A 27264-nucleotide genomic window follows, 5' to 3' on the forward strand; every position below is an offset into this window, starting at 1 on the left:
AATATATATTTTGGAAATACTTTTAAACTTAAACTTTTAAAACAACTTGGAAACCTTTGAGGAAATTTTTAACCTGAAAAGAAATTTTCCAAAACATCCATCGGAACCCCAGCGGACAGCTGACCTTCCTAATGCCTGTCCCCCAACCAACGCAAGTATAACCTTCCTTAAATATGGAGACCAAAACTGTACGCAGCACTCCAGGTGTGGCCTCACCAATACCCTGTACAGTTGTAGCAGGATTTTTCTCCTTTTATACTCTATCCCCCTTCCATTTTACTTCCTGATTATTTGCTGTATCTGCATACTAACTTTTTGCGTTTCATGCACCAGGGCCCCCAGGTCTCTCTGTACTGCAGCACTTTGCAATTTTTCTCCATTTAAATTATAATTTGCTTTTCTATTATTTCTGCCAAAGTGGATCATCTCACATTTTCCCACATTATACTTCATGTTGTGCAGTAACCTCTTATGTGGCACCTTATCGAATGCCTTCTGGAAATCAAAGTACACCACGTCCACTGGTTCCCCCTTTATCCACCCTGCTCGTTACATCCTCAAAGAACGCCAGCAAACTTGTCAAACATGATTTCCCTTTCATAAAACCATGCTGACTCTGCTTGATTGAATCATGCTTTTCCAAATGTCCTGCTACTGCTTCCTTAATAATAGACTCCAGCAATTTCCCAACGACAGCTGTTAGGCTAACTGGTCCATAGTTTCCTCCTTTTTTAAATCGGGGCGTTACATTTGCGGTTTTCCAATCCGCTGGGACTGCCCCAGAATCCAGGGAATGTTGGTAGATTACAACCAATGCATCCACTATCTCTGCAGTCATTTCTTTCAAGACCCTAGGATGTAAGCCATCAGGTTCAGGGGACTTTTCCACCTTTAGTCCCATTATTTTACCAAGTACTACTTCATTAGTGATAGTGACGGTGTTAAATTCCTTGCTCCCTATAGCCCCTTGATTATTTATTATTGGAATGTTTTTCGTGTCTTCTACCGTGAAGACCAATACAAAATATTTGTTCAACGTCTCTGCCATTTCCCTGTTCTCCATTATTAATTCCCCAGTCTCATCCTCGAGGAGACCAACATTTACTTATGTTGACCTTACTTTATTTTGTTGTGCATTTTCCTGGACCAAGAGTTAGATTCTCAGGCAACTGCTAAGCAGAAGAGAACATTTCTAATACGATTTGGATGCTGGAGCAAGACAATTACAATATCATTGCAGTATTATTGAGCAGGAAATGAATGCTTCAATCATAAATCAAATATCAAATGGTTTAATGTATCATGCCACCTGCCAAGAACCAGATGGCAACATCAAACTTAACATGCACAATATATTTAACAGTAAATAAAATGGAAAACATATTTGGGTCAAGGGCAGTTCTTTACATTGTAAAAGTATAAATGAATAACATGACCCTTGCCGCTGGCTGTGGCTCTCGACTCACCTTGAGCCACATTGGCACGGATTTGTGTTCACTGTCATACCTACTTTGAAATCCACCGCAAGTTTGTGATTTCTGTTATATACATAAACTCGTATTTACTCTGTACAGCCACCAGAGGGCTCATCCCCTGGAGTCCCAAGGGATCCCATAATCCCTTGGGAGCACAGGTATTTAAGGAGGCCTCACAGGTTCGGGAGGCACTCTAGAGTCCTGCAATAAAAGACTACGGTCACACTTTACTTTGAGCTCACAGTGTTCAGTCTGACTCTTTCTCCATACATAACAGCTGGCGACTTAATACAGATAGCGAACCCAAAGATGCAGAGAACAGTGGGCATACTGAAGAAATTCTCGGAGGGAGATGATTGAGAAACTCGACCAATACTTCGTGACCAATGAGCTAGGTGGGGAAGAGAATACTGCCAAACGAAGGGCGATCCTCCTCACCATCTGTGGGGCACCACGTATGGCCTCATGAAGAATCTGCTCATTTCAGCGAAACCCACGGAGAATTCATACGATGATTTGTGCACACTGGTTCGAGAGCACTTGAACGCAAAGGAAAGCGTTCTGATGGCGAGGTACCATTTCTACACCTACAAAAGGTCTGAAGGCCAGGAAGTGGCGAGTTATGTCGCCGAGCTAAGATGCCTTGCAAGACATTGCGAATTTGAAGGACATTTGCAGCACATGCTCAGAGACTTTTTCATACTTGGCATTGGCCACGAAACCATACTTCGCAAACGTTTGACTGTAGAGACCCCAACCTTGAGTAAGGCCATAGCGATAGCCCAGGCGTTCATTGCCACCAGTGACAATACAAACAAATCTCTCAGCACACAAGTGCTGCTACAAGTACTGTGAACGAAGTGATGTTGTTTTCGAATCGCAATGTACAGGGCAGGTCACACATGCCTGCAGCTGCACGTTCGCAGATGTCTCAGAGTCCACCATCAAGGGTGATGAATGCAAAGCCATTAATACTTTGTTGGCACTGCGGGGGTGATCATCGTTTCCATTCATACCGATTCAAAGGGTATGTTTGCAAGGGCTGTCGAACAATGGGACACCTCCAATGTATGTGCAGGCAAGCTGCTAATTGTGTTAAACCTGCAAACCACCATGTTGCAGAGGAGGACAGATACACGGAAGATCATGACGAACCAGAGCCTCAGACTGAGGTGGCAGAGGTACATGGGATGCACACATTCACCACGAATTGTCCCCCGATAATGCTGAATGTTGAGCTAAATGGACTCCCGGTGTCAATGGAACTGGACACATGCACAAGTCAGTCCATCATGGCAAAAAGACTTTCGAAAGACTGGTGCAACAAGGCCTCAAGTCCAGTCTTAACACCAATTTGTATGAAACTAAGAACGTACATGAAAGAACTGATTCTCGTAATTGGCAGTGCTACCGTAAAGGTCTCCTACAATGGAGTGGTGCACAAGCTACCACTCGGGGTGGTACTGGGCGATGGTCCCACACTGCTCTACAGGAGCTGGCTGGGAAAGGTACGCTGGAACTGGGGCGACGTCCGAGCGCTATCGCCCGCTGACGACACTTTGGTTGCCCAGGTCTTGAACAAGTTCCCTTCGCTGTTCGAACCAGGCATTGGGAAATTCCAAGGAGCAAAAGTGTAGATCCACCTAATTCCAGGGGCGCGATCCATCCATCACAAGGCGAGAGTAGTACCGTACATGATGAGAGAAAGGGTAGAGATCGAGCTAGACCGGCTGCAAAGAGAGGGCATCATTTCCCCGATCGAGTTCAACGAGTGGGCCAGCCCGATCATTCCTGTCCTCAAGGAAGATGACACCGTCAGAATCTGTGGCGATTACAAAGTAACTATCAATCGTTTCTCCCTGCAGGACCAATACCCACTACCATTGGCCGACAAACTCTTTGCAACGCTGGCGAGAAGAAAGACGTTCATGAAGCTGGATCTGACTTCAGCCTACATGACGCAGGAACTGAAGGAATCATCAAAGGGCCTCACCTGCATCAACACGCACAAAGGTCTTTTTATTTATAACAGGTGCCCGTTGGAATTTGATAGCGGCGGCGATATTCCAGAGAAACATGGAAAGCTCACTGACGTCGGTCCCGCACACCGTGATCTTCCAGGACGACATCTTGATCACCGGTCGAAACACAGTCGAACACCTACAGAACCTGGAGGAGGTTCTTAGTCGACTCAACCGCATGGGCTCAGGTTAAAACGCTCGAAGTGCATTTTCCTGGCGCCTGAAGTGGAGTTCTTGGGAAAGAGGATTGCGGTGGACAGCATCAGGCCCACCAACGCTAAGACGGAGGCAATCGAGAACGCACCGAGGCTATACAATGTGACGGAGCTGCGGTCGTTTCTGGGACTCCTGAACTACTTTGGTAACTTCTCACCGGGTCTCAGCACACTGTTAGAACCACTGCATGTCTTACTACGAAAAGGTGAGAATTGGGTTTGGGGCAAAAACTAAGAAAATGCTTTTGTCAAAGCGAGAAAATTGTTATGCTTAAACAAATTGCTGGAGTTGTATGATCCATGTAAGCATTTGATACTAGCATATGATGCGTCGTCATATGGTGTCGGTCGTGTATTGCAACAAGTTAATGATTTTGGGAAACTGCAACTGGTTGCTTATGCATCCAGGAGTCTCTCTAAGGCTGAGAAAGCCTGCAGCATGATTGAGAAAGAAGCATTAGCGTGTGTTTATGGGGTAAAGAAAATGCATCAATACCTGTCAGGGCTAAAATTCGAATTGGAAACTGACCATAAGCCACTTATATCCCTGTTTTCCGAGAGTAAAAGAATAAATACCAATGCATCGGCCCGCATCCAGAGATGGGCGCTCACGTTGTCCACATACAACTACGCCATCCGCCACAGACCAGGCACAGAAAACTGCACCGATGCTCTCAGTAGGCTGCTATTGCCCACCACGGGGGTGGAAATGGCACAGTCCGCAGATCTAGCCATGGTTATGGAAGCATTTGAGAGTGAGCAATCACCCGTCACTGCCCGGTAGATTAAAACCTGGACAAGCCAGGACCTCTTATTATCTCTAGTCAAAAGCGCTGTGCTTCACGGGAGCTGGTCCAGTGTCCCAGTGGAAATGTAGGAAGAGATAAAGCCTTGTGGTTGTAGATACGTACTCCAAGTGGATTGAATGTGAGATAATGTCGGTTAGCATGTCCGCTGCCACTACTGAAAGCCTGCGGGCCATGTTTGCCACACATTGCCTACCCAATGTCCTGGTGAGAGACAATGTGTCATGTTTTACCAGTGTTGAGTTCAAATAATTCATGACCCGTAACGGGATCAAACATGTCACATCTGCCCCGTTTAAACCAGCGTCCGATGGTCAGGCAGAGAGAGCAGTGCATCCATCAAGCAAGGCTTGAAGAGAGTAAGTGAAGGCTCACTGCAGACTCGCCTATCCCGAGTCCTGCTTAGCTACAGCACGAGACCCCACTCGCTCAATGGATCCCACCTGCTGAACTGCTCATGAAAAGAGTACTTAAGACAAGGCTCTCGTTAGTTCACCCTGATCTACATGAACAGGTAGAGAGTAGGCGACTTCAACAAAGTACAGACCATGATATATTTTGACATATGAGGAGAGACTGGATCAACTGGGCCTTTATACAGTGGAGTTTAGAAGGATGAGAGGGGATCTCATAGAAACGTATAAGATTCTGACGGGACGGGACAGGTTAGATGCGGGAAGAATGTTCCCGATGTTGGGGAAGTCCAGAACCAGGGGACACTGTCTTAGGATAAGGGGTAGGCCATTTAGGACTGAGATGAGGAGAAGCTGCAGAGAGTTGTTGATGCCAGTTCATTGGATATAATCAAGAAGGAGTTAGATATGGCCCTTACGGCTAAAGGGATCAAGGGGTATGGAGAGAAAGCAGGAAAAGGGTACTGAGGTGAATGATTAGCCATGATCTTATTGAGTGGCGGTGCAGGCTCGAGGGACCGAATGGCCTACTCCTGCACCTATTTTCTATGTTTATATAGCACAAATGTGGCACGCGAGATTGAAATCAATGATCCTGTATTTGTTTTGAATTATGGACAAGGTCTCAAGTGGCTTCCCGGCACTGTCGTGGTCAAAGAGGGGAGCAGGGTTTTTCAGGTCAAACTTTCAAATGGACTCACTCACCGGAAGCACTTGGAACAAATCAAACTCAGGTTCACAGACTATCCTGCGCAACCCACCTTGGACCCTACCTTTTTTGATCCCCCAACATACACACCAGTGGCAACTGGCACCAGGGTTGACCACGAAGCAGAACCCATCATCCACAGCAGCCCAGCAGGACCCAACACACCAGACAGCCCTGCGAGGGCCCAACAAATGATTCAACAATACCAGCTTTCACACCGAGACAATCAACCAGGGCAAGAAGAGCCTTAGATCGACTCACATTGTAAATAGTTACACTATTGACTTTGAGACGGGGTGGGGGGGGGGGGAGTGTTGTTATATATGTAAACTTATATTTACTCTGTACAGCTACCAGAGGTTCATCCCCTGGAGTCCCAAGTGATCCCATAATCCCTTGGGAGCACAGGTATTTAAGGAGGCCTCACAGGTTGGAGAGTCACTCTGGAGACCTGCAATAAAAGACCAAGCTCACACTTTACTTTGAGCTCACAGTGTTCAGTCTGACTCTTTCTCCATACATAACAATTTCCACATACGCTAAATCCCGAACTTGTGGTTTATCAACATATGCGTTGACAGGTCATCTGCGCGGCCAAGGAGAAAACAATTGCTGGCAAAAGAGTGACTGCAATTTTTGGCCCATTAATGTTTAGTCAATGCACTGTGGCCCTGTCTGTGAACTGATTGGGCTCTCCAGTTCTTGACCATTATAATGTGAGCTTCCCATATATCCCCAAATAGTGTGATTTACAGAAATATAAATGAATAAAAAGAAAAATAAATTATTAAACACAGTGATTCTCAAATAGTTTTTATTAAAACCTCAAAAACATAAGAAATAAGAGCAGGAGTAGGCTATACGGCCCTTCAAACTTGCTCTGCCATTCAATAAGATCATGACTGATCTTCCACCTCAACTCCATTTTCCCATTCAATCCTCATACCCCTTGATTCCTTTACAGTCCAAAAATGCATCAATCTCAGCCTTGAATATATTCAACGACTAAACATCCACAGCGCACTGGGGTAGAGAATTCCAAACATTCACAACCCTCGGAGTGATGAAATTTCTCCTCATCATAGTCATAAATGGCCATCCCCTTATCCTGAGACTATGCCCCTTAGTTCTAGACTCTCCAGACAGAGGAAATAGCCTCTCAGCATATATAAGATTCTCAGCATTCAACCTCTGGCCTTGCGTAACTTTATTGACGTGCGTACTTTGATTAATGTTCATGTACAAAGCTTTCATAGACAAGAAGGGAAAGAAGGTGGGGTGGCTCTGTTAATAAAGGATGATATCAGGGCAGTTGTGAGAGACGATATTGGCTCGAATGAACAAAATGTTGAATCATTGTGGATGGAGATTAGAGATAGTAAGGGGAAAAAGTCATTGGTGGGTAGTTTATAGGCCCCCAAATAATAACTTCACGGTGGGGCGAGCAATAATCAAGGGAATAATGGAGGCATGTGAAAAAGGAACGGCAGTAGTCATGGGGGATTTTAACCTACATATCGATTGGTCAAATCAAATCGCACAGGGTAGCCTGGATGAGGAATACATAGAATGCATACGGGATTGTTTCTTAGAACAGTATGTTACAGAACCTACAAGGGAGCAAGCTATCTTAGATCTGGTCCTGTGTAATGAGACAGGAATAATAAACAATCTCCTAGTAAAAGATCCTCTCGGAATGAGTGATCACAGTATGGTCGAATTTGTAATACAGATTGAGGGTGAGGAAGTAGTGTCTCAAACGAGCGTACTATGCTTAAACAAAGGGGACTACAGTGGGATGAGGGCAGAGTTGGCTAAAGTAGACTGGAAACACAGACTAAACGGTGGCACAATTGAGGAACAGTGGAGGACTTTTAAGGAGCTCTTTCATAGTGCGCAACAAAAATATATTCCAGTGAAAAAGGGCGGTAAGAGAAGGGATAACCAGCCGTGGATAACCAAGGAAATAAAGGAGAGTATCAAATCAAAGACCAATGCGTATAAGGTGGCCAAGGTTAGTGGGAAACTAGAAGATTGGGAAAATTTTAAACAACAGCAAAGAATGACTAAAAAAGCAATAAAGAAAGGAAAGATAGATTTCGAAGGTAAACTTGCGCAAAACATAAAAACAGACAGTAAAATCTTTTACAGATATATAAAACGGAAAAGAGTGACTAAAGTAAATGTTGGTCCCTTAGAAGATGAGAAGGGGGATTTAATAATGGGAAATGTGGAAATGGCTGAGACCTTAATCAATTATTTTGCTTCGGTCTTCACAGTGGAAGACGCAAAAACCATGCCAAAAATTGCTGGTCACAGGAATGTGGGAAGGGAGGACCTTGAGACAATCACTATCATTAGGGGGGTAGTGCTGGACAGGCTAATGGGACTCAAGGTAGACAAGTCCCCTGGTCCTGATGAAATGCATCCCAGGGTATTAAAAGAGATGGCGGAAGTTATAGCAGATGCATTCGTTATAATCTACCAAAATTCTCTGGACTCTGGGGAGGTACCAGCGGATTGGAAAGCAGCTAATGTAACGCCTCTGTTTAAAAAAGGGGGCAGACAAAAGGAAGGTAACTATAGGCTGGTTAGTTTAACATCTGTAGTGGGGAAAATGCTTGAAACTATCATTAAGGAAGAAATAGCGGGACATCGAGATAGGAATAGTGCAATCAAGCAGACGCAGCATGGATTCATGAAGGGGAAATCATGTTTAACTAATTTACTGGAATTCTTTGAGGATATAACGAGCATGGTGGATAGAGGTGTACCGATGAATGTGGTGTATTTAGATTTCCAAAAGTCATGCGATAAGGTGCCACACAAAAGGTTACTGCAGAAGATAGAGGTACGCGGAGTCAGAGGAAATGTATTAGCATGGATCGAGAATTGGCTGGCTAACAGAAAGTCGGGATAAATGGGTCCTTTTCGGGTTGGAAATCGGTGGTTAGTGGTGTGCCACAGGGATCGGTGCTGGGACCACAACTGTTTGCAATATACATTGATGACCTGGAAGAGGGGACAGAGTGTAGTGTAACAAAATTTGCAGAAGACACAAAGATTAGTGGGAAAGCGGGTTGTGTAGAGGACACAGAGAGGCTGCAAAGAGATTTAGATAGGTTAAGCGAATGGGCTAAGGTTTGGCAGATGGAATACAATGTCGGAAAGTGTGAGGTCATCCACCTTGGGGAAAAAAACAGTAAAAGGGAATATTATTTGAATGAGGAGAAATTACAACATGCTGAGGTGCAAAGGGACCTGGGGGTCCTTGTGCATGAATCCCAAAAAGTTAGTTTGCAGGTAATCAGGAAGGCAAATGGAATGTTGGCCTTCATTGCGAGAGGGATGGAGTACAAAAGCAGGGAGGTCCTGCTGCAACTGTATAGGGTATTGGTGAGGCTGCACCTGGAGTACTGCATGCAGTTTTGGTCACCTTACTTAAGGAAGGATATACTTGCTTTGGAGGGGGTACAGAGACGATTCACAAGGCTGATTCCGGAGATGAGGGGGTTACCTTATGATGATAGATTGAGTAGACTGGGTCTTTACTCGTTGGAGTTCAGAAGGATGAGGGGTGATCTTATAGAAACATTTAAAATAATGAAAGGGATAGACAAGATAGAGGCGGAGAGGTTGTTTCCACTGGTCGGGGAGACTAGAACTAGGGGGCACAGCCTCAAAATACGGGGGAGCCAATTTAAAACCGAGTTGAGAAGGAATTTCTTCTCCCAGAGGGTTGTGAATCTGTGGAATTCTCTGCCCAAGGAAGCAGTTGAGGCTAGCTCATTGAATGTATTCAAGTCACAGACAGATAGATTTTTAACCAATAAGGGAATTAAGGGTTATGGGGAGCGGGCGGGTAAGTGGAGCTGAGTCCACGACCAGATCAGCCATGATCTTGTTGAATGGCGGAGCAGGCTCGAGGGGCTCGATGGCCTACTCTTGTTCCGAATTCTTATGTTCTTATGTTCTTATTATTTTCAAGAGGAAATATTCGTCATATTTTAAAATTTATTCCACATTTAGGAGTCTTCTCCTTAGAGCAAAGAAGGTTAAGTGAAATTTAACAGAGGTGTTCAAAATCATGAAGTGTTTTGATAGAGTTAATAAGGAGAAACTGTTTCCACTGGTAACCAGAGGACACAGATATAAGGTAATTGGCAAAAGAGCCAGGGGTGACGTGAACTTTTTGATGCCGAGAGTTATTTTGATCTGTAATGCACTGCCTGAAAGGGTGGTTGAAGCACATTTAATCATAACATTCAAACATTCAAAAGAGAACAGGATATATACTTGAAGGGGAAAAAATTTCAGGGGAAAGCGAAGGGGAGTGAGACTAAATTAGATAGCTCTTTCAAAGAGCCGACACAGGCACAATGGGCTGAATGGACTGCTTCTGTGCTGTAAGATTCTGTGGGGGATAAATTCAGTACCTTAGCACCTCCAGTTAGTGCCTGGCGGGGGCGCTGAGGGAGTAGCACCACAGCAAGGCAAATCCAGCAATGCATGAGAAATCTGCATCTCCCACAGCACCGCCGCTACGAGTGAGCGCCGGGGACTTCAGCGCCAGGTGGATCGTGTAATGCTCACTGGGTGCCTAATCTGCATAATTCGTTGTCGGCCCTCTGCCTTAGCGTCTTGCCCTGACAGTAACAGAGAGAGGAGGCGTCAAGCAGGCAGATGCCGGCTCCAGGGTTGCTACTTAAAGGGATCATAAGTAATGAGTCGCAGCTGTTTTACTACTTCCTTGTCAGTTTCACATCATGCAACAGTTGAATTCAGTCATTTAAAGGTTGTTTAGTCTCTGGAGTGTTGTGGCTACTAAAAATTAGTGACATTTTTATTCTCATAACATATCAAAGTGCTGCACTAGAATGAAGTTCTGCAGCATCAATGTACCTCCCCTTTAAGAACTGGAAAGAGCCTGTGGCAATGAAACTCTTTTAGAGTCTACCTGCAAAACATAAAACATGTATCCGTGCCACCCGACCTGGATGACACACACGAGACATTTACAAGGCCCTTTTTTTTTTTTTGTGGTTTTTTTTTTGGGCACTAAAATCAAATTTTTCCTTTTTCCAGTGCCCCCTATAAAAGGAGAGGGGGACACTAAAAGCACCGGCAATTAAAACAAATTAAACTTTAAAACGTAAAATCAAATTAAAATTTGGTTGCCGGGCGTGATGATGCACTCCAGTCCCTCCGGTGCCCCTGTGGCAATGAAACTCTTTTGAGTTTACCTGCGAAAACATAAAACATTAAACGGTGCCACCCGACCTGGGTGACACTCCAGACATTTACAAGGCCCTTTTTTTTTTTTTCCCCCCCTTTTTTGTGTTTTTTTTTTGTGTTTTTCTTTTTTTGGTTTTTTTTTTTTTGGGCACTAAAATCACAATTTTCCCCAGTGCCCCCTATAAAAGGGAAGGGGGACACTAAAAGCACCGGCAATTAAAACAAATTAAACTTAAAAACGTAAAATCAAATTAAAATTTGGTTGCCGGGCGTGATGATGCACTCCAGTCCCTCCGGTGCCCCTGTGGCAATGATGACTTGCGATTAGACTGCACCTGATATTGCTTAGCGCTTTGAGTGCTCAGCCATTAGCAGTAGATTTAGTGCTCCAATCCTCTCTTTGTGCAATGAGATTAGCACCTGGTGCTCAAGCTCATATGTTTCTAAAGTTAATGCCCATGCTTGGGCTATAATGAATTTTTCCCCCAAAGTTTTGATGACTTCGAAAAAAAAAGTAATGTAAGTAATGCAGGCTATAACTGGTTATTGATGTACTCTGTAAACATGGGGTGAAAGCTGTGAATTCAAATTGACCGCCGAGTTTGCAGAATTTCATGTGTTTACAAGGCTTCTGTTAACTCTATCAAATTCCACAGTCTGAAGTTTTGAAGGAAGTATCTGAACATACTCCTTGGCCATTCCTTACCAGGGCAGAAATGTTGGAGTTGGTGTGTGTTAATGCTGAAAGTCACACTCTGACAAGAGGATACAGCACAGGATTTAACATCATTAGATTTACTATCATGTGTGAATTATAGTCTAGATTATAAGTGGAAATAAATTTCACATTCATCCATCCTCTGGAGTGAATACCGAGTCCAACATGTGATATTTTTGGTGACAAGTATTACTTTGTGCATGTTTTACAATTTTACCTTTCATTTTATAGGCATTATTTGGTGTGGAGTAATGATACTCATTATGTCCTGTTGAGATTGTTTGCTTGGTGGTGGAAGAACTTAAGAACATAAGAATAAAAGAAATAGGAACAGGAATAGGCTATACTGTCCCTCGAGCCTGCTCCGCCATTTAATACGATCATGGCTGATCCGGTCATGGACTCAGCTCCACTTCCCTGCCCGCTCTCCATAACCCCTTATTCCCTTATCATTTAAGAAAATGTCTATTTCTGTCTTAAATTTATTCAATGTCCCAGCTTCCACAGCTCTCTGAGGCAGCAAATTCCACAGATTTACAACCCTCTGAGAGAAGAAATTTCTCCTTATCTCAGTTTTTTAAATGGGTGGCCCCTTTATTCTAAGATTGTGCCCTCCAGTTCTAGTCTCCCCTATCAGTGGAAACATCCTCTCTGCATCCATGTTGTCAAGCCCCCTCATAATCTTATACGTTTCAATAAAATCACCCCTCATTCTTCTGAATTCGAATGAGTAGAGACCCAACCTACTCAACCTTTCCTTATAAGTCAACCCCCTCATCTCCGGAATCAATCTAGTGAACCTTCTCTGAGCTGCCTACAAAGCAAGTATATCCTTTCGTAAATATGGAAACCAAAACTGCACACAGCATTCCAGGTGTGGCCTCACCAATACCCTGTATAACTGTAGCAAGACTTCCCTGCTTTTATATTCCATCCCCTTTGCAATAAAGGCCAAGATTCCATTGGCCTTCCTGATCACTTGCTGTACCTGCATATTATCCTTCCTTAACAGCTCGATTTATTGAACTGAAAGGAGCAGTTCTCATTGCTTCTACAACCCCTTACTCTTTGTGCACTAACTGTAAAGAACATCTTAGGTTGCTTCACATAGGCATTTGGAAAATGGATGTTGCTATGTATGTAAACCTGTAATTACCATGTTGCAGAGGAGGGCAGATCCACGGTGGATCATGACGAACCAGAGCCTCAGACCGAGGAGGCAGAGGTATATGGGGTGCACACATTTACCACAAAGTGTTCCCCAACCCCCGATAATGCTGAAGTTTGAATTAAATGGACTGGACACGGGCACAAGCCAGTCCATAATGAGTAAAAAGATGTTCGATAAGTTGTGGTGCAACAAGGCTTCAAGGCCAGTCCTGACTCCCATTCGTACCAAACTCAGAACGTACACAAAGAAACTGATACCCGTAATTGGCAGTGCAACCGTAAAGATCTCCAACGATGGAGCAATGCATGATTTACCACTCTGGGTGGTACCGGATAATGGCCCCACGCTGTTCAGCAGCAGCTGGTTGGGAAAGATACGCTGAAACTGGGACGGCGTCCGAGCGCTTTTGTCCGTCGACGACACCTCATGTGCCCAGGTCCTAAGCAAGTTCCCCTAGTTGTTCGAACAGGCATCGGGAAGTTCCAAGGAGCACAAGTGCCGATCCATTTGATCCTGGGGGCGTGACCCATCCATCACAAGGCGAGAACAGTACCTTACATGATGAGAGAGAGGGTGGCGATCGAGCTGAACAGGCTGCAATCAGAAGGCATCATTTTGCCGATCGAATTCAATGAGTGGGCCAGTCCAATTATTCCAGTCCTCAAGGGAGACGGTACCATCAGAATCTGTGGTGTTTACAAAGTAACTATCAATCGTTATTCACTGTAGGATCAATACCTGCAACCTAAGGCAGATGACCTATTTGCGACGCTGGCGGCAGGGAAAATGTTCACGAAGCTGGACTTGACCTACATAACGCAGGAGCTGGAGCAATCTTCGAAAGGCCTCATCTGCATCAACACGCACAAAGATCTTTTCGTTGACAACAGATGCCCATTTGGGATTTGATCGGCCGCGCAATATTCCAGAGGAACATGGAAAGCTTGCTGAAGTCAATCCCGCACACCGTGGTCTTCCAGGACGAAAGCTTGGTTACAACTATTTTAGTTCTACAACTCTTTTTGAGACAAAAGTAAACATTAAATCAAGTGCCCCCCGATCTGGGGGACACTTCAAACATTTTTCAAGGCCCTTTTTTTTTTTTGTATTTTTTTTGGGGCATTAAAACCATAATTTACAAGTGCCCCCTATAAAAGGGAAGGGGGAGAAAGCTTGGTTACAGGTCGGGACACCTTCAAGCACCTGCAGAACCTGGAGGAGGTTCTTAGTCAGCTTAATCATGTGGGGCTCAGACTAAAATGCTGGAACTGCATTTTCCTGGCGTCTGAAGTGGAGTTCCTGGGGAGAAGAATCGCAGCGGACGGCATCAGGCCCACCGATTCGAAGACGGAGGCAATCAAAAGCGCACCAAGACCACAGAACGTGATGGAGCTGCGGTCATTTCTAGGACTCCTGAACTATTTTGGTAACATCTTACCGGGTCTTAGCACATTGTTAGAACCCCTGCACTCTTTACTGCGTAAAGGAGATGAATGGGTATGGGGTAACAGCCAAGAAAATGCCTTTGAGAAAGCTAGGAAGCTGTTACGTTCAAACAAATTGCTTGTGTTGTACGATCTATGTAAACGTTTGGTACCAGCATGTGATGCGTCATCATAAGGGGTCGGGTGTGGATTGCAACAAGCTAATGAATTTGGGAAATTGCAACCGGTTGCTTATGCATCCAGAAGTCTGTCTAAGGCCGAGAGGGCCTACAGTATGATGGAAAAAGAAGCGTTAGCGTGTTTACGGGGTAAATAAAATTCATCAATATCTGTTCATGCTCAAATTTGAATTGGAAACCAACTGTAAGCCGCTATATCCCTCTTTTCTGAAAGTAAGGGGATAAATACAAATGCATCGGCCCGCATCCAGAGATGGGCGTTCACATTGTCCGTATACAACTACGCCATCCGTCACAGGCCAGGCACAGAAAACTGTGCCGATGCTCTAAGTAGGCTACCATTGCCCACCACTGGGGTGGAGATGGCACAGCCCGCAGATTTAGTTATGGTAATGAAGCATTCGAGAGTGAGCAATCAACTGTTACCACCTGACAGATAAGAACCTGGACAAGTCAGGACCCCTTACTGTCCTTAGTAAAAAAACTGTGTGCTCCACAGGAGTTGGTCTAGTGTCCCGTTAGAGATGCAGGAAGAAATAAAGCCGTACCAGCGGCACAATGATGAAATGTCTATATAGGCGGACTGCCTCCTATGGGGTAATCGGGTCGTGGTGCCAAAAAAGGGCAGGGACACTTTCATTAGTGATCTGTACAGTACCCAGGCATTGTAATGATGAAAGCGATAGCCAGATCCCATGTGTAGTGGCCCGATATCGATACAGACTTAGAGTGCACACATGTAATACATGGTCCCAGTTAAGCAATGCACCCAGGGAGGCGCCACTAAGTTTATGGTCTTGGCCCTCCAAACCGTGATCTAGGGTTCATGTTGACTATGCAGGCCCATTCTTGGGGAAAATGTTCTTAGTGGTTGTAGAAGCGTTCTTCAAGTGGACTGAATGTGTGATAATGTCAGCAAGCAGTCCGTTGCCACCATTGAAAGTCTAAGGGCTATGTTTGCCACGCACGGCCTGCCTGATGCCCTCGTAAGTGACAATGGGCCATGCTTTACCAGTGCCAAATTCAAGGAATTCATGACCTGCAATGGGGTCAAACATGTCACGTCTGCCCCGTTTAACCCAGCATCCAATGGTCAGGCAGAATGAGCAGTTCAAACAATCAAGCAGAGCAAGAAAAGGATAACTGAAGGCTCACTGCAGACTCGCTTATCCCGAGTCCTGCTCAGTTACCGCACAAGATCCCACTCGCTCACCGGGGTCCCTCCCGGTGAACTGCTCATGAAAAGAGCACTTAAGACAAGGCTCTCGTTAGTCCATCCTCATCTACACGAACAGGTAGAGAGCAGGCAGCTTCAACAGAATACATATCATAATTGTGCAAATGTGTCATGCGAAATTGAAGTAAATGATCATGTATATGTGTTGCACTATGGACAAGGTCCCAAGTAGATTGCTGGCACTGTTTTGGCCAAAGAAGGGAGTAGGGTGTTTGGGGTCAAACTCGCAAATGGACTCACCTGCAGAAAACACTTGGACCAAACCAAACTCAGATTTACGGACTATCCAGAACAACCCACAATAGAATCTACCTTTTTCGACCCTCCAAAACACATACAAGTGGCAACTGACCCAACGGTTGACCACGAAGCAGAACCCATCACCCGCAGCAGCCCAGCAAGACTCGCCACCCCCAGCAGTCCAGCAAGGCCAGCTGCGCAGCAGCCCAGCGAAGGCGCAACAAACGACTCACCAACACCAGCATGTGCACCGAGACGATCAACCAGGGAAAGGAGGCCCTAGATCGACTCACATTGTAAATAGTTATACCATTGACTTTTGGTGGGAGTGTTGTTATGTATGTACACCTGTGATTACCATGTCGAACCACCAGAGGGCTTATCCCCTGGAGTCCCAAAGGATCCCACAATCCCTTGGGAGCACCTGTACATAAGGAGGCCTCACAGGCTGGAGAGGCACTCTGAGATCTGTAATAAAGGTCACACTTACTTTGAGCTTCCAGTATCTAATCTGACTCCTTATCCAAGACTTGACAGATGTCATGCCAGGGAAGGAAAGATTAGGAGGGTGGCTAAATGTTTGGTCTAACAAATGGGTTTGAGTAGGTTTTTCAAGGTGGAGCTAGAGGTGGAAAGATATAGGGAGAGAATTCCAGAGAGTAGCATACAGTTTGCTGAAGGGTCTGTTTTCAAAAGGAATGGGAGGAGAGGATGCACACAATATTGGAGTCAGAACAACAGGGGAAAAATTCGTATCACCGTTTTTGATGCAGTGACACCGGCTGAGTGCTGATTGTAATACCAGATGGTAGGTGCCGCCTCAAACTGCAAAATTCAGTTTTCCCATCCAAATATGAGAGAGCAGCGCTAAAAGTGGCATTGCACACTAATACTTGGGCACCAACGGAACGGTATCTCAGGAAGCCCACTGAATTTCCGACATTTTCCCTCACCCACACCCACACTGACTCACTGGTCCCATTAATACATAAATACTAAAAAAAAATATTAAAAAAAACACTTACCTCGCTCTCTGGACGCTCGCTCCCCGAGGTCCCACCAGCTTTTTCAGGCTGTATGAATGCCTGCCGGTAAGGCCACCGTACTTACTAATTTCGCAGCTGTGGCGCCAAGGGGATGTTGCACGCTTGATGACATCACCATGTGGGTGGCGGCAGAGCGCACTGCGGTACCTCTTGGCGCTGCCCCCACCGCCCAACTAAATTTGCCGTGAGCCGAGGAACCTGATCTCTGCCGACGGTAAGCATGTAGCCACCCATTAGCCACCCCTCTCCGTTGTTAATGGGTGGCGTTAAAAACAGAATTTTGACCCCTTAACTTTTTGAGCAGTTCCTCATACATAGCTGGACTCTTACTCACACAGCTTCCTTTCTTTTGCAGGCCAAGGTAGCACATAACAGAAGGGAGAAACAATGGACTGGAGCGGGGGAAGCTGAACTGCATGAGCTGAGTGACCTGGAGGAGCAAATGCTGTGGCTCATTGGCCCTCAGGTGGTGGGCATCGTGGCCAGCGGAGATGTCGAGCCAGCTGAGGGCAACAATGGTATCTTTATCCCGATTCTCATTCCACTTCCCCATTAAACCAAAAGGCCTTATCAAATTTCCAGCTCCTCATACTTACTGCCTTCCTTGCTCCATTTGTGCCCTCCGGCCATCACCTTAATGGGGATGGGAGGTGTCAGGAAAGAGTACATTTAAAAGCAGCAAGAGAAATGTCAAGGGTCTAGAGCAGAGCAATGTTTTGGGTAAAAGTAAACGGAGTGGGTCAGAGAGGGACAGAGAGAGTAATAAAGGTAATAAGGCATCGCTGACAAAGGTGATATCAGGTAAAAATAGAAAAAAGTCAAAGCAAGAGGCACTCTATCTGAATGTGCAAAGCATTCACAACAAAATAGATGAATTAATAGCACAGATAGAAATGAATAGGTTTGATCTAATAGCGATTACGGAGACATGGTTGCAAATTGACCAAGGTTGGGAACTAAATATCCCAGGATACTTAACTTTTAGAAGAGATAGGTAAAATGGAAAAGAAGGAGGGGTAGCCCTGATAATAAAGGATGAGATAAAGACAGTAGAGAAAAAGGATCTTTGCTTGGAAAATCAAGAAGAAGAATCCGTTTGGAGCTAAGAAACAGCAAGGGGCAGAAAAAAAAGGTGGGAATATTTCATAGGCCCCCAAACAGTAGTGGTAATATATAAATCATGAAATTTGAGGTGCATTTAACAAGGGTAATACAGTAATCATCGGGGACTTTAATCTACTGGGCAAACCAAATTTGCAGTAATAGTGTTGAGGACGAATTCATGGAACGTATACAAGATGGTTTTCTAGATTAGTATGTTGAGGGAACAGGCTATTTTAGATCTAGTATTGTGCAATGAGAAAGGATTAATTCATAACATTGTAGTAAAGGGGCCTTTAGGGAAAAGTGACCATAATATGACAGAATTTTATATTGAGTTTGAAACTGATTTAGTTAAATCCGAAACTAGGATCTTAAATTGAAACAAAGCAAACTATATTTGTGGGGCGAGTTGGCTAAGGTAGATTGGGAAACTACATTTATAAGGTATGAAAGTAAGCAAACAATGGCTCACATTTAAAGAATTAATACATAATTAACCGTGGCTAACAAGAGAAGTTAAAGATAGTTATAGATCAAAGGAAGAGCTTATAATGTTATCAAAAAGAGTAGTAAGCCTGAGGATTGGGAGGATTTTAGAATTCAGCAAAGGAGGACCAAGAAATTGAATATGATAGTAAGCTAGCGAGAGACATAAAACCAGACTATAAAAGCTTCTATAGAAACAGGTTGGACCTCTCTGGTCCGGCACCCTCGGGACCTGATCGGTGCCAGAACAGGTAATTTTCTGAACCACAGGAGGTCATGCCGACCTTCGGCTTACCGATACCCGAATACAGCGCCTGGGCTCCTGAACGCCTCCGCTATGCTCCGACTCCGGCTGAGAAACTCGGGCCTCGCTCTCTCTCTCCTTGTAAGTGCGGGAAACCGGGACACCACCCACGCAAAGCGGCAGTTGCACACTGATCACAGAGCCAGGAAGCATGGGAAACCAATGTTGATGCTGAAGCCGAACCACAGATGTCTCCGAACCAGAGAATCCTGGACCAGAGAGATCTAACCTGGATGGAAAAAGGAAAAGATTAGCGAAAGTAAATGTGGGTCCCCGATAGGCAGAGACAGGAGAAATTATAATGGGGAATAAGGAAATGACAGAGAAATTAAACAACTACTTTGTGTCTGTCTTCATGGAACAAGACACAAAAAACTGCTCTGGAAATAGTGGAGAACCAAGGGTCTAGTGAGAATGAGGAGCTGAAAAAAATTTGAATTAGTAAATAAATAATACTGGAGAAATTAATGGGAGTGAAAGCCGATAAAACTCCTGGGCCTGATGGCCTACATCCTAGGATTTTGAAAGAGGTGGCTATAAAGATAATGGAACTGGAAGACCCCTCCGCCCGAAAATGAGGCGCACCTACTGCTTTTTGGCGTGCATTACTGCCGCAATGGATACGACGGTCATTCGAGAGAAATTCAGCAATTTTGTTGAAAAAAAAGAGCGGAGCAGTGCTGATGGTGGTAATGAGCTCTTTGCAGCAGTGTGGGGACGGATTGGCTGATTAGGCCAAGAAATTCAGCTAATGCCGATTGATAACGAGGCACCAGCTCCCTGGCCTTCTTAAAGGGCAGGTTTTGCAGCTAGGCCCTGAGCATTGAGTTTGTCCCTGTTGCTTGTGAAGGATTAACTAATAAGAACATAAGAACTAGGAGCAGGCCATTTGGTCCCTGGAGCTTGCTCCGCCATTTAATAAGATCATGGCTGATCTGATAATGGACTCAGCTCCACTTCCCTTCCGCTCCCCATAACTCTTTACTCCCTTAACGCTCAAAAATCTATCTCTGCCTTAAATATATTCAATGACCCAGCCTTCACAGCTCTGTGGGGCAGAGAATTCCACAGATTTACAACCCTCTGAGAGAGGAAATTTCTCCTCATCTCAGTTTTAAATGGGCGGGCCCTTATTCTGAAACTGTGCCCCCAAGTTTTAATTTCCCCTATGGGTGGAAATATCTTCTCTGCATCCACCTTGTCTGTCATGTATGTAACCTTCATGTAACAACACTGCAATACTGTATATACTTGAGAAATGCACACATTGACCACAGGGGGTGAACTTGTGGGAGACACTCCTCACCTGGTCATCCAGGTATATAAAGGGAGGTCCCATGCAGGGTCATCACTTCTTGGTCCTGTGAATAAAGGTGCAGGTCACAGAGTGACCTTGTCCATAGAATGTGCCTCGTGTGGATTTGTGGTATTGTGTAAGGACTTTACATTGTCTAGCCCCCTTATTATCTTATATGTTTCTATAAGATTATCTCTCATTCTTCTGAACTCCAATGAGTATAGGCCCAAACTACTCAACCTGTCTTCATAAATCAACCCCCTCATCTCCGGAATCAACCTAATGCAAGAGGTTTAAGGAGGGCCAGCTGCTTCTTGGATGTTGAACTTGAGACGCTGGTCCAAGCTGTGGAGGGAAGGAGTCGCGGTCTCTATCCGGACACCAAAAGACCCAGTCGCGCCATCTTTGTCAATACATGAAGAGAGATCACTGTGGAGGTGTCGGGACCTCAATTCATCACTGCACCACCACCCAATGCCACAAAAGGCTGAACGACATCATTCGACTGATGAAAGTGAGTTCATGTTCCCCAACTCCTCACGTTCCATCTCTGAGCCTCTCCTTCATCTTCTCTTATTTGTCACCTTCACTGTATAGTTACTGAAGTATCATTTCATTGCTGAGGCCTGTCTTTGTGTGCATACTTACAATGGAGAGACCCTTTCATGTGAGAGTTACACCTGCATGTAATGTACCCACACTTGAACTAATTGCTGAGGCCTCATGACTCTGCTACTCAGCAACCCTTCTTTGCTTTGCAGGCCAAGGTCTCCCACAACCGTTTGAAGCAACAGAGGACTGGTAGAGGTGAGGCCGGTATCCAGCAGCTCAGTGACATGGAAGAGAGGGACAATCAGAGAGGAATGCCTGGTAACAGTCCTTTTGTTAACAACAACCTCAGCTCATGCTGGAAGTGTGGGGGTAGATATACTGCGAAAAGCTGCAGGTTCCAGAATTTATCTGTAGGAATTGCAACATCAGTGTACACTTGGCCAGAATGTGCAGAAAGGCTGTAGCGAGGCTAATCTATGAGACAGAGGAACCAGACGAGGGGGCTGCAATGCAGAATGATGCTTGGGGAAAAGCCATGGATGCTGACGTTCAGCGGGTTCATGTGGCTGACGACCACAGCTCATATACCAAAACGCCACCAATGATGATGAAAGTTTTATTGAATGGCAGCCTGGTATGCATGGAGCTGGAAACAGGAGCCAGCCAGTCCCTTATGAGCGCCCAACAATTTGAGAGACTATGGCCACACAGAGTTAGCAGGCCAAAACTGGAACGCATTGACACGCAGCTACGGACGTACAACAAAGAGATCATCCCAGTGCTAAGTAGTGCAAATTTGGTGGTAACACATAATGGATCAGAGAACCGGCTGCCGCTCTGGATTATCCCGGGAAACGGCTCCGTACTTTTGGGGAGGAGCTGGCTAGCCGAGATGAAATGGAAATGGAGGGATGGGCATGCCATTTCATCTGTGGAGTGAAGCTCGTGCTCATCCTACAGAAATTCAGGGCACTGTTTCAACTCGGTGTCGGGACTTTCAAGGGCACCAAAGTAGTGATACGCATCACCCCGGATGCCAGACCAGTGCATCACAAAGCCAGAGCAGTGCCGTATGTGATGTGTGAGAAAATTGAAAATGAATTGGACAGGTTGCTCAGGGAGGGCATAATTTCGGCCATTGAATTCAGTGATTGGGCAAGCCCCATCGTTCTGTTCTCAAAGCGGATGGCTCGGTCAGGATTTGTGGCAACTACAAGGCCACCATCAACACTGCAGGACCAATACCCACTTCCGAGAGTGGAGGACCTTTTTGCCATGCTAGCAGGTGGCAAGCTGTTCACCAAGTTGGGCCTCACTTCGGCCTACATGTTTCAGGAACTGGCTGAAGAATCCATGCTTCAGACTACCATCATGCCACACAGGGGCTATTTATCTACAACAGGTGGCCGTTTGGTATTCATTTGGCAGCCGCTATCTTTCAGAGCAACATGGAAAGCTTGCTTAAATCCATTCCTGGAACAATCGTATTCCAAGACGACATCCTAATAACGGGTCGAGACACCGAGGAACACCTCCACAACCTGGAGGAGGTGCTACGCCGACTGGACCAGGTAGGCTTGCGGTTGAAAAAGCCCAAGTGTGTGTTTTTGGCCCCAGAGGTCGAGTTTTTGGGCAGGAGGGTTGCCGCAGATGGGATCCGGCCCACTGAATCAAAAACGGAGGCAATCTGCCGGGCGCCCAGGCCCGGCAACACATCGGAGCTGCGATCATTACTGGAACTTTTGAACTATTTCGGGAACTTTCTGTCGAACTTAAGCACGTTGTTGGAGCCGCTACACGTGCTCTTGCATAAAGGTTGTGAATGGTTTTGGGGGGCACGGTCAAGAACGGGCTTTCAATAGGGCGCGGAACCTGCTTTGTTCTAACAAGCTGTTGACCTTGTACGACCCCTGTAAAAAAAATGGTTTTAATGTGTGATGCATCATCCTGTGGGGTTGGGTGTGTGTTGCAGCAGAGTAATGATGACGGCCGACTCCAAACGGTGGCTTATGCCTCCAGGTCACTCTCCCAGGCAGAGCGTGGATACGGCATGGTCGAAAAGGAAGCACTCGCTTGTGTTTACGGGGTGAAAAAGATGCACCAGTACCTTTTCGGTTGGCGGTTCGAGCTAGTAACAGTCCACAAGCTGTTAACATCCCTGTTGTCCGACAGCAAGGCTGTCAATGCCAATGCATCAGCTCGCATACAGCGATGGCCTCTCACGCTGGCTGCATATGACTACACCATATGGCACCGGCCAGGCATGGAGAATTGCGCTGACGCGCTCAGCAGGCTCCCACTGGCCACCATTGAGGGGCGTCAGAGCAAAGCGCTAAGATGGTCATGGCCGTCGAGGCTTTCGACACCGCAGGCTCCCCCAACACAGTCTGCCAGATCAAAATCTGGACCAACAGAGAGCCCATCCTATCCATGATAAAGAAATGTGTCCTGACTGGGATTGGGCGCCTGCACACGGGGCATGCCCCGAGGAGGTCAGACCGTTTCACAGACGGATAGATGAGCTCTCCATCCAAGCCGACTGCCTGCTATGGGGCAGCTGGGTAGTCATGCCCCAGAAAGGAAGGGAAGCATTCATCAGGAAACTCCACAGCGAGCACCCTGGAATCGTGCTAATGAAGGCCATTGCCCGGTCACATGTATGGTGGCCGGGAATTGACTCAGACCTGGAACACTGGGTTCGAAGGTGCACGATGTGTGCCCAGCAGGGCAATGCCCCCAGGGAGGCCCCACTCAGTCCATGGCCCTGGCCCACCAGGCCATGGTCACGTATTCACTTAGACTACGCGGGGCCGTTCATGGGAAAAATGTTCCTGATCGTTGTCGATGCATACTCGAAATGGATCGAGTGCATCATATTAAACTCGTGCATGACATCCATCACAGTGGAGCGTCTGCATATGGTTTTCGCAACCCACGGCTTGCTGGACATTCTGGTCAGTGACAATGGCCCGTGCTTCAGCAGCCATGAATTCCAGGAGTTTATGTCGGGTAATGGCATCAAACACGTCTGGACATCGCCGTTCAAGCTGGCTTCCAATGGCCAGGTGGAACTTGCGGTCCAAGTCATAAAACAGGGCATGCTCCTTATCCAAGGACCCTCCCTTCAGTACCACCTATCGTGCCTCCTGCTGGCCTACAGTTCCCACCCACATTCGCTCACGGGAGTCCCGCCCGCGGAACTCCTCATGAAACGCACGCTTAAAACGCGGCTGTCCCTCATTCACCCAGTCCTGGCAGACATTGTTGAGGGCAAGTGCTAATCCCAAACCGAGTGCCATGATCGAAACACGAGGGGGAGGTGTATAGAAATTGATGACCCAGTATTTGTTCTTGACCATGCTTTGGGACCCAAGTGGCTTGAGGGCACCGTAATTGGCAAAGAGGGGAATAGGGTCATAGTGGTCAGACTCAACAATGGGCAGATATGCCGCAAAAACTTGGACCAAGTAAAAAAAAGGTTCAGCATAGACACGGAGGAACCTGAGGAAGAGCATGAGATGTTACCCACACCACTGCCAGTGGGCGAGCAACAACGACATTCACCAACATGCACAGTCCCTGCGGCCAGCCCGGACAGGCCGGAATCACCTCAGGTGACAGAGATGCATGCCAAGGCTCAGCCACCAGAGCTCCAACTGCGGCGCTCCACGAGAGAGCATTGACCACCTGAAAGACTTAACCTTTGACACAAAATGACGTGAGGGGGGAGATGATGTCATGTATGCAACCTTCAGACAACTGTAACCTTCATGTAACTGTAACCTTCATGCAACCACACTGTACACTGTATACATGTCTGGAAATGCACACCTTGACCACAGGGGGTGAACTTGTGGGAGACACTCCTCACCTGGGCACTCAGGTATTTAAAGGGAGGTCCCACGCAGGGTCATCACTTCTTGGTCCTGGGAATAAAGAGAGGTCACGCAGTGACCGCGTCTGCAGTAGATGCCTCGTGTGATTCAGTAGCAAGGTGCAGGGACACCACAGACATGGGTGCAGTCAATGACACCCTGCACTATGAGGAAGCCCAATATCCTGAAGAATCCATATGCACGCTTGGGCTGCTTCTCTTTGGTCATGAGGAAGGAAATGTAATCCCTCCTCCTTCCGTAAAGAGCATCTGTGGCCTCGCCAATGGAGCAATGGACGGAGATGTTGGAGATGTCTCCAGTTGCACCCTAGGAGGATCCATTGGCATAGAAATTGAACGTGATGGTGACCTTGACTGCCACTGAGAGAGCTGTCCTCACCCTGGTCTGAGGCTCGAGGTCTGGTTGTAGCAGATGGCAGAACTCTGTGACCATGTCCTTGCTGAAGCACAGTCTTCAAACACACTGTTTCTCAGTGAAACTGATGTTTGAGAACTACTGCCAGAATACCCTGGGAGGGTAAGGTCTCCTATTGCCTGTCCTGTTGGGCCTTCTCACATTGGCCACACATTGCTGTCCTTGTACTTGCCTTTCTCCTTCTCTCTCTCTCTCTCCCTCTTTATCTTTCTCCTTGTCTTGCTCCCTTTCTTTTTCCTTGTCTTGCTCCCTCTTTCTCCCTGTCTTTCTCTTTGTCTTGCTGCCTATCTTTCTCTCTGCCTTCTTTTCTGCCTTTATCTCTGCCTAAGTAACCTCTGATGGTGACATCAGAGCAGGAGGTTGAGTGCCAACACAGCCCCCATGAAACGAGAGAAAATGTTGGCAAGCCAAATCTGCCCTGAATTAAACAAAGCAATGCCTAAGAGCCAGAACAGTCCATGAGGTCAAAACCGCTACAATCTTTGCAATAGACACTCTGCCTATCTGTCAGCAAGCTGGAAATAATAATGACCGACAGAAAATTGTTTGACAAGATGCTGGCTTTAAATAGCGCTTCTACAGCCCATTCCTGCCTGCAACTCAACAGCTAAAGCTAAAGCTGTCGTTGTTAGCCCCAGGCAGCAACTGAGCATGGAGAGGCCGAATTGATGTTGGGGGGGAGGTAATGAAGCGGTGCACACGGCGATGACCTGGTAGCACCTGCACAAAAAAGGAGGCCAATTTAGCTGGGGACATCGCCCAGGCGAAAACAGATTTGCGCCCTGTGGAGGTGCTAACAGGAGGCGCACAAGAGGCCAATTTCGGCCCCAGAATTTTCAGGATTGGATATAGGGCTGGAGCAGGTTGCAGAGATAGGGTGGGATGAGACCATGGAGAAATTTAAAGCGATGATGAGGAGTTTAAATTGAATGCATTGAGAGTTAGGGAGCAAATAGAGGTCAGTAAGAACAAATGATGAGTGAGCAGTTAGTTGGAGACAGGATACATGTGGTAGAGAGTTTTTGACAAGCTGGAACATATAAAGATGGAGACAGGGAAGCCAGCAAATAGGCCATTTGAGTAGTTGAGTCCAGAGGTGACAAAGACACGTACAAGTGTTTCAGCAACATAAAAGGTAGGAGCAGAGATGGCCAATGTTGTCGAGGTGGATCTATACAGTGTTAGATTTAGAGCTTTTCAAATGGCTTCTCTATGACTGAGGCAGATATGAGAAAATCCTGTTACACCATGACCCTTTGATATACAGTATCGGAACATGTTATAATGACAGGTTTTATGGTGTGGAGCTGCTGACATGATCTTTGTAAATCCTTCAACTCTCAGAAAATGGCTAAAGGTATTGAAAACACTTCAGAATGTTGCCCTGGTACTCAGCAAAATCAGAGTTCTGCCAATTCTAAGCAATGAAGCCACCTTTGCTAAAAAGATTTATTGCCAATTCCAAATCATTCAAGCCCATTTTACTCCCAAAGAAAGCAAAAATGATTGATGTCCTGAAAATGATGAATTCACTTATTTTGAGGACTTTGTTCATTTTGCTGATACTGCTGTTACAAATGTAACCTTTTATATTACTTAAAATAGACTCCACAGATCAATATTCCCAAAGTACGTAGCCTCTGTTCTTGGACTTAATAATACACCCAGCAATAATATTTTATTTTGTAGTAAGTTCATCTTAAAAAGCCAACAACATGAATGAAGTTTCTGGACCTTCTGAGAAAGTCGAAGGCATCAGTTTTTCACTAAGGAAGTAGATAATGAAGGCTTGGGAATTGCTGCTTGTAAAGTATATGGCACAGAGTTGAAGTTAACAATGCATACTGTATACATTAGCAGATGTACAAAGGTCTAGCATTCCTGTATAAAGTTGATTGATACAAGCTATTTTTCATAAGTGCTGCCTTGTTGCTGGAACAATGTGGCCATTTTGAAAGTGTTTGCCTGAAGTGAAGGAGAAGAGTGTTGCTGTGCCCTATAACTCAGTCCAGCCGATGACCAAATTGTCCAGTGATTTGAAGTAGACACAGTATACAGTTCTGAATTCTTACATATAAGGAAAGCACCCTCTCTTCTGTTTAAAATTCAGTACATGATACAAACAATGACAAATGCGCATTATAGAAATCACTGCAAACCATGGGGAAAGAAAATCTTAAAGGGATCGGATAATATAATGTACGTTTGTGCGTGCACGTGGCTGGATAATTTTGTCTGTCAGTTATCATATTTATTCAAAATTAATAGAAAGTTCTAAGTTGGGAAAACATGGTAAGTTCT

This window comes from Pristiophorus japonicus, chromosome 4 (assembly GCF_044704955.1).
Source record: "Pristiophorus japonicus isolate sPriJap1 chromosome 4, sPriJap1.hap1, whole genome shotgun sequence".
In the NCBI taxonomy this organism is placed as follows: domain Eukaryota; kingdom Metazoa; phylum Chordata; class Chondrichthyes; family Pristiophoridae; genus Pristiophorus; species Pristiophorus japonicus.